This window comes from Coloeus monedula (genome assembly GCF_965178545.1).
Source record: "Coloeus monedula genome assembly, chromosome: 3".
Taxonomy (NCBI): Eukaryota; Metazoa; Chordata; class Aves; order Passeriformes; family Corvidae; genus Coloeus; species Coloeus monedula.
The window spans coordinates 57,748,694-57,762,988 of record NC_138783.1 but is presented as its reverse complement, the minus strand read 5'-3'; positions in this window follow the sequence as shown (position 1 = coordinate 57,762,988).

The following is a 14,295-nucleotide window of genomic DNA, read 5'->3' as shown; positions in this document are numbered from 1 at the left end:
TAGCTCCCTTCCCTCTCCAGTCTGGAATTGCAGCAGAGATTTGGGGTATAGCTGAGACCGCAACCATAAAACCGCAATGTAATAGAAGACTCCTGCTTCATATCAGAGCTGAAATGTCGTTTATGAGGAATGTATGCACATAAGGTGATTCACCTTGCTGGAGGACTGCACTTACGTGGGAATCAGCTGCTCTAAGTTCCCTGTAGGACTCAGAGGAAACAAAACCTCCTTCTGTAGCATGATTTGTCTCATTTCATGTAGACATTTGAAAACAGAGTAAATGTCTCTATTTCTTTTAACAATCACAGAAGCAGAAAATCATAGAATTGTTAAGGTTGAAAAAGACCTCTAAGATCACAGAGTCCAAACATTAACCCACTACTGTCAAGTCCATCACTAAACCATGTCCCTAAGTGCCAGATCCACACATTTTCGAATGCTTCTGGGGATGGAGATTCCACCACTTCCCTGGGCAGTGCTTGACCATCCTTCCAGTGAAGAAACTTATCCTCATACCCTGTCTAAGCCTTTCCAGGCACAACTTGGGGCCATTTACTCTTGTCCTGTTGCTTGTTACCTGGTTGTAGAGAGTGATAAGGTCTCCCTTGAGCCTCCTTTTCTTCAGGCTAAACAGCCCCAACTCCCTCAGTCACTCCTCATAAAACTTGTTTTCTAGTCCTTTCACCAGCTTAAAACCGTAAAGGAATCTGGATTACTAGTTAATGTGTTGATATGTATCAGAATCACAGAATAGTCCAGGTTGAAAGGGAACTTGAAAGATCATCTGGTTCAATATTTTGGGGGAAAGGGAGCCTTAATGAGGTTATCTAACACTCTGTCCAGTCATAACTGGAAAATCTCCAGTGATGGGAACACCTCCATGCCCCTGTGGAGGTTGTTCCAGTGAGTGACTACACTCACTGTAAAATTTTTCTTTCTTGTATTGGGATGATTATATAGTAGCTGTTTGCTCTTAGTAGAGTTGAGTCCCACTCTGGGCATCTGGCCCTTTGGCTTAACTGCTCAGTCCCATAAGATATTTGTACTAAATTTCTGTCTATATTACCTGCTTGTAGGACTATTTTTTTAGTAGTTCTGAGATTACCATATTCCTGGAAGAAGCTGGGAGGAGGGAATGGACACCAGTTGTAGTCAGTGCTTGAAGTGGACTTGTTTGTTCGTGCAGAGATGCTGCCAAGCAGAAAGTGGGCTGGAGTATTTTCTTATGGGAACTTCTTCCTACAATGGCTGCCATAGAAGGACTCTGCATTGCCTTCTCTGGGTCAGGTGGTATTTGTGCACTGCCTGAATCTGCCTGTACGAGGCAATACAGAAAACCAAGTTACTAATCTTGAGACTGTTCTATCAGGAAGACCGTAGAGAATTAAAACACATTAGAAAATGCAATTTACCTGGGCACTTGTGAAGAATGTACCTTTGTTTACCAGACAACTCAATACAACTCTAAACTCATCCTGTGTTACTTTTTCCCCAACCCTTATGACTCAGCTAAGTATTTTGATAGAAAAGCCCAACTGCCTGACTTTATTTCCACCAAGAGGATAATTCCAGAAGTCTCTAGCCATAGCAGAGAAAATAATTAAAACAAAACAAACAGCAGGCTGCATGTACTTGTGTTCTTTTCCGTCCTGCTCAGTTATCAGTGGTCTTGAAACATTGCAGAAGTTCTGTGGCTAACAAAGTTAATCTTAAAAAAAATAAAAATCATAATGTCTATCAAGGGAAAGACCTATTTGTTTTACAGTTGATGCTTAAAAATATAAAATATTCCGATAATGCGGAAGAACATGTCTTGGACCTGGGAGAGGCTGTCTCACCAAGGAACCCCAACCCCTAGCATTGGAGGCCTGGCATGAGACAGTAAACCACATGTTCCTTGGGATGAGTGATTATTAGTGACAAACAAAAGCAGTTTTGGCAACCCCAAACTTTCAACACTCATGAGTCAGGACCCTAACCAGTCAAAACTGAGAGATGTACAAAGAATGTGTTTTGTGTTGTTTTTATTTTCTTGCTGGTGGTTGAGCATTCAGGGCTTACATTTTTGTTTTCTTTGTGAGATGTGGGACAGTGAACAAATTCTTGCTGTTGGGTGTTAGGGGTAAAAGGGCTGGTTATCGTGATACCTACAATGAAACCACAAAAGGTTGCAGACCCACATTGTTTATTTTGAACCTGAGCTTTCTTTCCATTTGCTAACCAACGATTCCTGATGGCTGTGGATATGTTTTTTAGCCATACTTAAGAGTTGCTTGGAAATTCTATCTTAAAAATGGAAAATGTGGTTCTCATAAAAATCAAAATTTACCACAGGAAGATGGTTTAACATTTTTTTTCTGACAAGTTTCCATCAACATGTAACATTTGTTGCTTCAAGTTGGGAGGATCCAGGGTGCTTGGTGAGTTGCTTGATAAAATCAAAATGAAAAAAAAAATGGATTAATTTAGTATTAATATTAACCCATGTCCTCTGAAGTGGTAATGGATTCTTTTTTGGGTTCTAGGGCCTTGTTTTTTTTCAAAGAGTAGAGCTTTCCAGTTGCCATTTCAGGCTTTTGACATGCTATTTGTCTTCTGTATGAGATGCATCACAGATATCTGTGGCTGTCGTACAGCATGGAGGTATGATCTGACCTGATAGCCTAGATAGTTGCCTGAGCTATAACCTCCCTAAAATACAGAATTCATGTTTCTTCCCATATTAGGAAGTGTGATGAGATTTGGACATACTCAGTTTTCTCATTAGACAGAAATTCCTCTTTTTAATTAGCTATGTTCATAGGTATTATTGAAGTTGTTTGCATAAAAGCATTTCTGCATATAGATTGTTGAGAAGAGGTTCATTTTGCCTCCTCACAATATAGTTTTGTTATACAAAATGCTTCTTCTTTTTTTTTTTTTTTTCTGATTACAAACAGATAATAATTAAAGCAAATAATGTATTTCTGGATGAAATTTCAGATAAGCTAATGTGTTCCAAAGTGCTTGAAATGTACTTGACTTTTTAACATCTTCATAAACATGTGATGGCTTTTTGTTAAGGAAACTTCCCACTGAGCATCTGGAAGGCACTGGCAGTCACATTCCAAGACAAGAGGCTGCCACTGCTGGGACCGAAGCCCCTTCACAGTGGGTGGCTCCAGTGACTGACATGACCCCCTTGGCTCCCCATACACCCCACTCACACAGTCAGACCAGGTTTCCTCAACAGTTCTAACCCATATTTCCCACGGCAGAGTCTCAAGCCTCTGGTTCTTTTTAGAAATTTTATCATGGTGCAGCAACAACTCAAGCAGATGCCTTTGAGGAGGGACCTTGAACAAAGGAAACCCTGTGTTTTTGTACACATAGAGTCGATGTGCCCAAAATTCTGGGTTCTTCCAGCTGAGTCCTTGGCTCCTGCCACGTGTCTGAGTGATTGGTCACCTGACTGGTGCCACAGGTCCCTGTGTCCTTTGTTATGCAAGGAATCAGCAGTCCATGGCCTCTTGCCCCAGCTCCTACCACCCAGAGCTCAACCTGCAGCTCCCACTGGATCTTCACACAGCTACCTGGATTGAATGTATTCCTCAATAATCTTCAAATATTTTAGAAAAAAAAAAAAATCCCTCAAGAATCTCTGTTTATCTCTTTTGTAAATGGCTAGATTTACAAGAAGATTTAGTCACCAAATTGCCTTGGCTCTCACTATACCCAACGGAGGGATAGAGGCATATCCAAAAGAAGATAAGGCAGCTCTCCCAAGTTTGAATTGGCTTCTGTATGTACTTGTCCAGTTGCAGAGACAGTGGAAGGATTCTAAGGGTATGTCTACATTGCCAAACAAAAAAGAGTTGGGAAGTGAGCCCCAGTTATCCACAGTGCTGAAGAGCTGGCTTGCTCTCTCATGGTTTCAGACATCCCTCAGAGGTTGTCTCCGGGGCAAACCTGCTATAAAGAGGGGGTTAGATTTGTGTGGTGAGGACAAAGACCCATCTGGACCTCAGATCCCAGTTCAGGCATTTGCCTTCCTTCATTTATCTCTTAAGACACCAAATTGTACAGAAGATACAGAAATCTAACACTGAAATGTTGCAAAAATCAATGCTCTTTGAAAAACCAGCCCCACATACGAGTAAAGCCCTATTTGTGCTGGATCAACAATTCAGCTTCCTTCTAATCAAATTTTTCTGAACATTTGTCTAATTTGACATGATGGGTAGATCTAGACTATTAATGAAAAACTCATCTGACAACAATGGCCTCTCATTTTCAGTGCCTCAGATACTTGAAGGATTGACTAGAGACCAAGAATTTAAATGAATCTGCAATCAAAGTCAAAGGGAATTGCAAATAGTTCTTACCTTTAAAAGCTTTGCTTGGGAAGTAACATGTTAGATGGGCATGAGTGGGAAGGCACCTATATTTAAAATGCCCAGATTTTTAAAATCTTGGAAGACTTCGGCTACAAAAACACTCAAGCAAAGGAGGATGAGAATGGTGATTCGGAAACACAGTTCCACCCCAGTGGTTCTGTTGAGAAGAGACAAAGTGATACATAATCCTAATCTGTTGGGTTTTCTATTGCCTGGCCATCCCTAAAGAAGAGCAGCAAGTGGTCTTTGACAGTATTTGAGATCAGACTCTCCTTTCATTTTTTAGTCAATTAAATTAGTTGGAGTTCTGCTTCACCATAATAAAATTGCTACACAGTTTCAACATGAATTGTTTTGAAATCAGTTTTGTTGTTCTTTGGACTGGTCCCCTGAACTTCCTTCTTATTCCCCCTTCTCTCTTGTTGTCATGTGCAATCATGTTACAGCAGTTAGTAGACACTGGCCTGGCAATCATTATAAATTGCAAGTGCTTCTTATGCTTGGCAATTACATGCTGGTTAAGCCAAACCAGGCAGGACTGTGTGACAAACCCGTAACATCTGTGTCCTGCCCCATCATATCATTAGAATGTATATATTCACGGAGTATGGTGCGCTGTTGGCTGGGAGTCTGAACAACAAACCATAAATAGGATAATGGCTTTCCTCAGTACATTATCATTATTCAAAAACAAAACCTCACTTGTTTTTGAGGACCTTTTTGGTTTCTCTAAATTTCTCCATGGATATGGCTTTCTACTAGGGATTGATGACAGAGGTGCGCATTTGTTGTCATCTTAACCACTAAAAGCCCTGTGCCCTGTCTGCGGTACAGGACATCCTCCCTGTGTCTCCTGTTACGTTTTCCGCCCTGTGCTGCACAGTCAGTCCTGGCTCTCTGTCAGGGGGACAGGCAGTCGCCAGCAGGTCATCTCCTCTCTGCTCGGGTGAGTTATTTCAGCTATATAAGGGTGCTCTGTAAACAAGAACAAACCCTGTTTCCTTGAGGCATGAAGAATGAGTGTCTGTTACTTATTAGTGTATTTTTACTCCAACAAATTTAACCTCTGATGCAACCAGGCACCTGTTAATTCCAGGGCTAAATGTAACATGATTTTTAGACTCTAAACAAGGAGATAATGAAGAGGTTGCTCAGCTTATTAGGTGGAAGGTGCTGGCTATGGAAGCCTTGGTGCATATGCATTCCCATACTTCCATTGGTAGGAAGCATTTTAGACTTTGTATATACAGGAAGACGTGGGTACATTGATGTCAACCAGGTAAGAGGAATTTAAACAAAAGTTTTTCTATTAATTCCCTAGGTTTTGATTATATTCAGTTTCTTTCAAGATTCATTTTATAGAAAGTTACTCAGTGTATTACGGGTGTCCACAAACTACTCCATAGATTTAAAATAATACTGTAAATAATTACAGTAGCCAAACACCAACGTTCTGACTATAATCTGCCATTCAGCTTTGGGCCTCACACTGGCATGTGTATATAGCCCATACAGCAGCAGCTGAAAATCAAATTAAAGCCTTTAAATATATATATATATTTTTTTTTTCACTCAGGGAATCCAAGGGAAGGTTCACAAATGTGTGTTGTATCACTAAATTGATATGACGATAGGCCTGCTGTCTGATCCCTAGCATTTGGGTCCCAGACTTTCCCTTCTATGAGCAGATGTCAGAGTGTATATTGCTCTGTCTCATCTCTTGTTGACCTGGCATGGATAGCTGGAGCCTTTATGCAGCTGAGTACACTTTATGTTATCAAAAAAACTGGGCTCCTGCCTCCCTCAACAGGAGCAGAAGTCCTCGCTTCAGCCTCAAGCTTCGATTTCACAGGCTGTGGCTGAGTTCGTGCACTTAGCTGAGCATTTGCTCTCCTTTCTCAGTGCATACTTGGGAACCAAATGGTTTTGTCTTTGAGTCTCATACCTTTACTGAACAGAAGAGTAATGGTATTACATAGTATATTGCCCATGATTCCCACACACAGTTAGGTACTTGAATTAAGCCCATAGGGAAAGATGCATCTCTTTTGAGTGGAGCTCTGTAGTAATCCTTGAGCCCTGTTTTCATCACTAGCTATTGGCAGTTTGGAAATCAAAAGAGAAAGGTTAAAAAATGCCACCTGGGCTCTACCAGCTAGCAACACTGGTACCAGTAGTTAGCACATACAGTGCAGGCACTGGTGGGTGGTGTGGCTGAGGGACCCTTCCAAATGGAGGGTATAGAAGAAGCAGTGCCATTGTGGGGTGGAAGAGTTCATATGTGCAGAGATTAACTGTGCCGTGCTTCTTGTCTTTGGACTGACAGAACTAGTAGAGATGTACCTGGGCATACAGTAATTTAGAGAAATATTTAGTATCCTGGGCAGAAAATGCTTCCTATCACAGCCCTTACACAACATTCAGATTTTGAAAGAACAAGCCTTTCAGCTTGACCTTCATCAGAACATTTTAGAGACTTCTTTAACCAGATGGTATTGCCTGTAACAAAAGAAATATTCAATATTCAGGAATATTTTAGACAGCCTATTCTAAGGATGGTGTTTAGAGGAGATGACCTGCAGATTGCCTAAGTGCTTTTGGGAGAATTACATACTTGTATGCCTTGTTTTTACTATTGTGTTTCAGTAACAACAGTTTACTTGGTTCATTCTTGAAAATCCTCCTACTCACTCTTCCCTGCCACCAGCATTGCTGGTTCCTGATGGTGGGCAGCTATTCTGTTTGCTTGCTGATAAATATTGTGAAAAAAGATGAACCTAAAGTGCCGGATTGAAGAGCAAACACATTTACTCATCTGCAAAGATGACAGAAGTAAACTCTTGACACAAGCAAAATGAATCATGCATAGGAATGATTTTTTTTAAACTGCAGTCTTTCACAGAGTTTAGTCCCGCAAGAGAGAATTAAAAAGCACTTGGATGAGATGGAGAAAAGGCCATTTACTTACCTATAGACACCATCAGCACACTGGGCATGGCCTGATGGCTGAACTGAAGGAATGTGGGTCACAGAACAAGGCTGAGCTGCCAGGACAAGAAGTGGAATAGGGGATTGAGAGCAGCTGAGAGCACTTGAGAGTGGTTCTCAGGCAGAAACTGGTGTGAAAAACTGGCTGGAGCAGAGGAGAGAGAGAAAAAGAGAGAAAGATGTTCTCACCTTCAAAAAAGATTAATGGCATGTGACTTATGGGGGCAGCTGGCATCAAAGCCAGCAAATGCAGACGTGAAGATAATTGCGTCCCTCAGAGGAAAGACAATGACGTAATTGGTCAGAATCTCTTGCACCCCAGAAAGCTGTGGAGGACATCAGAAGGGATTGCAATGAGGTATGGGACCCCTGAGAGAGGCAAGTGGATGGGGAGGCCTTTGTTTTGTCCTGTCTTGGTATTCTGTAAATAGAAAATATGTTCACAAGCCTTGGCAAAGCCAGTACTGTTGGCTCTGGTAGCGTGCATGAGAAGAGATGACACAGAGCCTTCAAGGGCTTGCACAGTGGGTGCATTCGGGTGGGATGTGCTGAGTGGACCTAGGGAAGATGTAAATTTGGGGTTTCACATCAGTGTTTGCTCCTGACACACTACAGCCCTGCCCCCTGCCAGGCCCACCTTGGCCTCTCTGCACCCTCTGTTATGCTGGTGTTGGGTCTTGCAGCCCTGTGGCTGCTCCCTTCTGCTGCTTGAAAATTACTTTAGCAAACATAGTTTAAAAGAACCCGATTTGCTGTGGCAGAGCACACTTTCATGCTGGCCTGGTGCCCTCACAGAGCTGGGCTGGGGGTTGCTACCAGGAAGGTGGAAGGCTATCAGTTGCTGGGGAGCAAATTAAGTTTCCAAAGAGAAACTTTTGGCCCATCAATATAGGCTTCCAGTGACACAGCAAATGCAAAGTTACTGGTAGTGGAGCAAGAAACCAAGCCACCAGGCAGACTTTTAAACTTTTTTTCAGAAAACTTTCAAATGGGTGTTTTTAAGGCCAGGCATGCACTCTTAGCCCTTTTGTTGTCAGAGTGAGCTGCCAATAAAACATGACTCTCAAGATAGATAGCCCATTTGAGACATTGAGGTCCTTTTGGAGCACAAAGTGATAAAATTTCAGGACAGGGTTCAAGGTTATTATTTTTCTTGAGGCTTTGAATGGCAAACTGTGGATTTATTGTTCTGTATCTTCAGTCAGCACTTTTCAATGCACTTGGAGGCAGCTATCACAAAACCAGATGGATAGAAGACACACTCTTCTTATGTTATGACACATCCTGCCCATGCCAGGAAATTTCCATGCCAAAACAGCTATATCCAGGCTCTAGCAGTTCAGGAGATCACAATGCTGTATCTGGAAGCTGGGATGGACAAGGTTTTCTGATATGAATGAACACTAACCATCTCATGCTCAGTTTCTAGGTATCTTAATTGCTACCCTATCCACCCACCCCATCCCACTCTGCCTTTGCTTGAAACCTGCCTAGTCACAGTATCGGTCAGATTTACTCAGATTGAAAGAAAGCAGTGGAGGGCAGGGGGCGGAAATTCGGAAAATGGCATGTGCCCACCACCCCAAGGCAATAGCGATGTGTGATCCCTCATGGCAGGAAACCTGGAAACTTTCTGTCCTTGATGTGCCACTTCCTTCACTGCATGAGATTTGTTGATGGCAATTCATGCTGACATGCAAAAAGAGACCTTGGGTCAGCACAAGAATCATTCTGGGCAAACAACTTCCAAACTGGTCTCAATGAAATTAATCATTTAGACTCTCCGTGGATATTAATTTTGAAGAAAAGTTGGCTAATATGGAAGAACATGTTTCTCAGGTGCACAGCTTCATCTTTGGAAGCCTGAGAGAAGGCTGAAGATTACAAAAATCCTCAGAACTTGAAGAACTAGTCAAATTAATGGTGATAAGCAATAGCCCAATTTGCTCAAAACGTGGGTCATACTCCAGCAAATCAAGACACTTGCTCAAGAGTCATCAGGCTCCCAATATCATTACTACTGAACTACTTTAGTTTTTGTCCTTTATACTCACATGCTTTCCCCTTTGTTCCCTTGTGGTTTTCCTCCTGTGATCTCCCTGTGATTACAAGGGCTTCCAGATGAAAGTAGGTGGAATTCTCAGGTAATAAATAACCTGATTCTAGAGTCTAGGGCTTTAAGAAAACAACCAAACATGCTCAGTCCCAACCATTAAACCACAAATACTGGCCACACTTCAAGAGTAATTTAGGAGTTTGGATTTTTGTTTCCAAGTTGTCAGAAAGTGACATTGAAGCCCTCTGCAACAGAACACTGTCCAAATAACTCCTCAGAAACTGCCAAGAAAAGCCATTAGGAAAGTCTGGGGATAGGCATATCTGAACTTTCTCTGATTCCACCATCCCCAAGTTGGATAACCAAAAACTTGGATAACCAATGCCATCACACTTTTGAACAGATGAATCTTCATCTCTCTGTTTAGATTTTGTGTTAGCTGATCTCAGTCATCTTCATCACCCCTGACTCACTTTGCGATCAATGAAGAAGCACTTCTATGGCGATATTAATCTCCATGACACTTAAAATAGGTCAAAAGAAGAGGGTGGATAACAGTAATAGGAGCCTAACTCAAAAGTGGACTACTACATGGAACTGATGTAAAGCTAGGCGAGATGCAAGGCACAGCCAGTGTCTATTTCCATTACTGAAAGCAGGTGAGAAAGCACAAGATACTTTGTGAGGAGTTATAAACACTGAATTTTTTCTTGGGTTCATTTCTGTTGTGCAGACGTGGTGTGCTTGCATAAAACCACGTTGCTTCTGAGTGGCAATATCTGGCTGATAGCTGTTGATGGAATTTGTGAATCTTGTTTCAACAGCCCTGCAGATACTACCCATCCCTTGCAGATGTTTTCAGTTAAATTGGTTGGCTCTTCACCTGGCCAAATGAAACACACTATGTGTCCTGACATTTTTAGCTGCTGTTCTCTTAAATTTGAGTTCTTGTTCCTTGGAACAGGTTTGCAAAGCCTCCTTTGGACCATCTTACAGAACAAAAACACTGGCCTGGCTTTCAGTAAAGTTCTAACTGATTTTGTGTACTCGATGAGTACACCCTAGTTAAAACAAACTGTACAGGACTGTATGACAAACCCACAGAGGTGGCCCAACCTGTTACAGCATTACAACCTGTATTTCTCAATATACAGTACCATGTCCGCTCTGACCCTGAAAAACAAACCTTATAAATAAGATAATGGATTTCCTCAGTGTGGTATGATTACAGAGACAAAACCTCTGTTATTTTGAGGACCTTTTAGTTTCTCTAAATTACCTCATAGACACTTTGGTCTTTTGACTGACATTTTCTGCTAAGAACTGATGACAGAGGTGTGTATTTTAACCACCAAAAACTCCCCAGGCTCTCTTTGGTACATCACATCCTCCCTAAGTTTCCTCGTAGCGGGTCTGCCCCATGATGCACACACAGCTTGCCCTTCTGTATGCAGGCAGGAAGAGGCATGACAAATTACTTTCTTTGGCTTCTGCTTGATACTTTTGGGAAACAGGCCACAAAATCATACCACAATGAGACAGAAGAACCTCATCCTTTCTTATCTATTTCACCAAGGGGGAACCATCCATCTCCTCTTTAGGTCCCTCCTTCACATCCATGGTTCACCAGCAGAAGCCCCTGATTTCACCTTATCTGGGGATTGAGCCTTGGAAAAAAAGGAGAACTCCATGTTGGGGAGGTATTAAAAAACAGAAGTGGAAAGGGATACAGATGTTTGTAAGCTTTTGGTCCTTAGGAGAGGGGCCCAAACTCTGAGGTGATCACTCTGGATGTTCTCTATTATGGAGTTACAGGCCTTCTCTTGGCATCAAGGATCAAACACACTCTTGGGAAGCTACTTCCACCTAGTCAGCAGGAAGGACTAGGGATGCAGGAGTGCCTTAGAAACCCTACTCACAGTAACCTTAATCTATTTTTTTTCTAAATCTATGTTATTTCTGTAAAACAGCCAGAGGGTTGTGGGATCAATGGCTAAGCCAAGAGATCTTCAGTCAGGGGTGGCAGGGAGCTACATAAATAATGATCATTGAACCCTGGGTTGGAGAAATCATCAGTGTCAGTATAATAAAGGCTGTGGAATGAAGAGATTGGGAGTGTCCCTGAGGAAAAGGACTTGGGGATACTGCTGGATGAAAAATTGAACATAAGCCAGCAACATGTACTTGCAGCCTACAAAGCAACTGTGTTGTGGGCTGCATCAAAAGGAGACATACCAGCAGGGTGGGGAGGCAATTCTGGCCCTCTGTGTTGCTCTCATGAGTCCTGTGTTGAGTATGGTGTCTAGTTCTGGCTTTGCCAGCACAAAGAGGACATGGACCTGTTAGAGTGAGTGCAGAGGAGGGTCACTAAGATGATCTGAGGGATAGAACACTTCGCTCATGAGGAAAGGCTGAGACAATTTGGTTTCTTCAGCCTGGAGAAGAAAAGACTCCAGGGAGACCTTATAGTAGTCTTTCAGCCCCTAAAGGGGGCTAATAAGAAAGACAGGGGAAGAATTTTTAGCAGAGTCTGTTGAGATAGGACATGGGTTAACGGTTTTAATCAAAAAGAGGGTCAATTTAGACTGCATATAAGGAAGAAATGTTTTATGATGAGGGTGGACAAATGTTGAAACATGTTGCCCATAGAACTTCAGGATGCACCATCACTGGAAATTATGGGAATTGAATAGAAAAGAAAAGAACAGGATAGATTGTTCAGTTGGAAGGGACCTACAACGATCATCTACACAACCGCCTGACCAGTTCAGGGCTGACCAAAAGTTAAAGCATACAATTAAGGGCATTGTCAAAATGCTTCTTAAACTAAGACAGGCTTGGGGAATCGACCACCTCTTTAGGAAGCCCATTCCAGGGTTTGATTATTCTTTTGGTAAAGAAATGCTTCCTAATGTCCAGTCTAAACCTCCCCTGACACAGCTTTCAACCATTTCCACACATTCTATTATTAGATTCTAGGCAGAAAAGCTCAGACCTCCCTCTCCCTTTCCTCTGCTCAGGAAGCTGTAGAGAGCAGTGAGGTCACACCTCAGTGTCCTTCTCTCCAAACCAGACAAGCCCAAATATTCATAGCTGCTCCTCATAGGACATTCCTTCCAGCCCTTTTATCAGTTTTGTTGCCCTCCTCTGGGTGCATTCAAGTACCTTCATGTACTTCTTAAGTTGTGGGGCCCAGAACTATGTGCAGTACCCCCAGGTGGGGCTGCACCAAGACTGAATACAGTGGGATAATCACCTCTCTTGCCTGGTTGGAGATACCATGTTTGATGCACCCCAGGATATGTTTTGCCCTCTTGGCTGCCAGGACACAGCTGGTTCACACTACACCTGCTGCCAGTTAGCATCCCCAGATCCCTTTCTGCAGGGCTGCTCCCCAGAAGAGTGTTCAAGGTCAGGTTAGATGGGGCTTTAAGCAACCAGACTGAGTGGAAAGTGTCCCTGCCCACATGGGGGTGTTGGAATTAGATTATTTTTAAAGGTGTCTACCAACACAAACCATTCAGATTCCATGGTTCTGTGATCCCTGCCTGCAGTGCTCTCTTCCAATGCCCTAGCGCAGGAGAGAGTAGAGGACAAAAATCTAATTCTGTAGCTTCCTAAGTTACTGCTTTGCTATTTGCTATTGTCCTCTGAACACAGACCAGGGTGCTACACCGGGACCCTTGCTGTCTGCCCAAGGGAGGACCTGCATGCTATGCTGGTGGAACAGCACCTCTTGTCATGCCCCAGGTGAGTGCTGGTGCCTGTGACCCACTCAGCAGTTCTCTATTGTAGCCTTGTCTGGCTGAGAGGTGGAAACCCCTCCTTTTGCCCATTTAAGACATGAGGCTGAGAGAGCAGTTCCTCCCTGGCTCAGCCTCCTCAGTCCGGGAACAGGCATTCATTCAGCCAGCCGCTCAGGTCATGGAGTAAAGCTCTGGCAAAGTTTTTAATGAGCAAAAACTCAACAAATTGCTGTTGCAAACACTTGGGTCGGCATCCTTCTAGGCTGGAGTCATCTGCTGAAGGCAGCAAGAAGGGGAAGATTTTTCCTTTTTTATCATCAAGCTTCTGTCTGAAGAATGTGAGAGTTCCAACTGGTGTGCTGACTCTGGCAACAAGTCAGCCCCAGTGTCTGCATAGCTGTTGGCAGAAGGCAACTGGGCTCACAAGTTTTCAAAATATTTTCTTTTTCTCTTCTCCTCATGATTTTCTTTGTTTACCCAGGAGAAAGAGATTTGTTGGTAACCTCTGAAGATATAATAGTGTCACATTTCAATTGAGATCCAGGACATACAAGCCATTTACTCCATTTAAAGTTATTGTATTCCAAGATCCATGGAGTACTGTATAGATTATAATTGCTTTCAACAAATATGTTAGTGAAATTGCAGTGTTTCAGGGTGAACCATATAATCAGTCTTCTTGGAAGTTTTGGAGACAGGAGTTAATAATGGGTTATCTTCTCAGTTATGCTATGATAGACCATTTCCTATCTGGAAATAGGTCATGTCAAATAGTAGCAGCAGTTTATTTTTGCTATTATTTGCAACCATCAGTAGTGGCTATCAAAACAGGAACCTCATTTTGCTTTGTGGATTGAACACGTGAGAAGCAGAAGCGGCCCTTAGCCTACAAACTTTGCTAAAAGTAAAATGCAGTAAGTGGATGGACCAAATAGTCTGTGGTGGATTAGATGTAGCAGAAATAATATCAGGGAAGTATTGTTATGGATGCTGACTGCATGTGCAAAGCAATTTTCCAGCTGCTTATCCGCTTTCCAACAGCTGAGTGGTCTGGTGGTGTGGACATTTGGTTGGAGAACACCCGCATGGCTGGATGATCCGGCTGTGGCTGGCAGGAAGCTCCGCCACC